This window comes from Tupaia chinensis, unplaced genomic scaffold, assembly GCF_000334495.1.
Source record: "Tupaia chinensis unplaced genomic scaffold, TupChi_1.0 Scaffold000355_1, whole genome shotgun sequence".
Lineage (NCBI taxonomy): Eukaryota > Metazoa > Chordata > Mammalia > Scandentia > Tupaiidae > Tupaia > Tupaia belangeri.
This window is the reverse complement of record NW_006159850.1, coordinates 15,092,968-15,094,125: the sequence shown is the minus strand read 5'-3', so window position 1 is coordinate 15,094,125 and position 1,158 is coordinate 15,092,968. Positions and strand designations below refer to the sequence as shown.

The following is a 1,158-nucleotide window of genomic DNA, read 5'->3' as shown; positions in this document are numbered from 1 at the left end:
TGTGAAAGTGCTTTAGAATAGTGTAAGGTGGTAATAAAAAATAATCATTTATAATTTTCTAAAAATGCTCCTTGGGGTGGGCCCCCATGTGCTCTCCTCTCCAGTCATTCTGGCATCCATGAGTTCTTGCTCACATCCTTGTCAGAGGGGTAGCATTATCTTGGGTATGATGAAATTTGCAAAACCTAATTAATGTTTAAAAGTAAGTCTACGTTCGGCAGTTCCTTTGGGCTGGGGATGTGGAAGTAGGAAGCAACAGGTAATGGCAGTGCCACAACGTTGAATAAACAAATTTAATGTATTGAGTGTCGCAATTTCAAAAAGGCTGAGTCTACTCCCAGTCCTTGGTCGTGATCCTGGGACACTGTATGTGTGAGGATAATCCTTTCAGCATATCAACCCCAGGGACCCTGCTTCTTCCATGAAGAGCCTCTTCATCCCACCATCCTCTCAAAAGGTCTCTCTCTTTCCTTTTTAAAACTTTTTTAAAAAGTCTATTCATTAAAGGGGGAGAGAGATTGGCACCCTCAATAGGATCTTCCTTCTACGAGCCACCCAGAAGCATGGATACATGTACCCCACCATGTACAGGGAGGTCTCGGGACACGAACCTAGGACCTTCCCCATGAAGCCTCAGCACTGAGGCATGTTACATTACTACTACGCCTCCATGCCTGGCTCAGTTCTTTCTTTCGGACTGATGGTGTTTTAAAACCAGGACTCCTTTAGCACTTGATTTTGTTTTTGTTTATCTTTTAGACAAAGACACAAAGACAAAAGTGAAAAAAAAAATCCTCTTTTGCAACCCAGAACTCATTGTTTAGTATGAGTTTTGATACATATATGAAGGAATATTAAAAAAAAATGGACTCTTAGTTTAGAACTTTATTTTTAAATCTTTCACAGCAGTTCTATTTTGAGAGCAGAACTAGGAGAAAAACTTTAATTCATCTTTAGAAACTTCCTTATTTTGCAGGGGACAAGTCAGGCCCAAGTTCTCAGGTCAACAGCATATTGCTGACAGATGGAGACTGGAACCCAGATTCTTAAATATACCCTTCCATTCCCTCACACCAGCACTGTGTTTGTTCCCCGTGGTGGGTCGAACTGTGTCTCCTCAAAATTCCTATATTAAAGTTTGAACACCTGGTACCTCAG

General features: G+C 41.1%; 1 non-coding gene across 1 annotated transcript; it reads left to right on the top strand.

Annotated features, from left to right (window-relative positions):
- Nucleotides 1-727: 727 nt before the first annotated feature.
- LOC114008572 (small nucleolar RNA SNORA40) lies at nucleotides 728-856 on the top strand. The gene has a single exon (XR_003550093.1). It is a non-coding gene; the product is annotated as a small nucleolar RNA SNORA40 (small nucleolar RNA).
- Nucleotides 857-1,158: the final 302 nt, after the last annotated feature.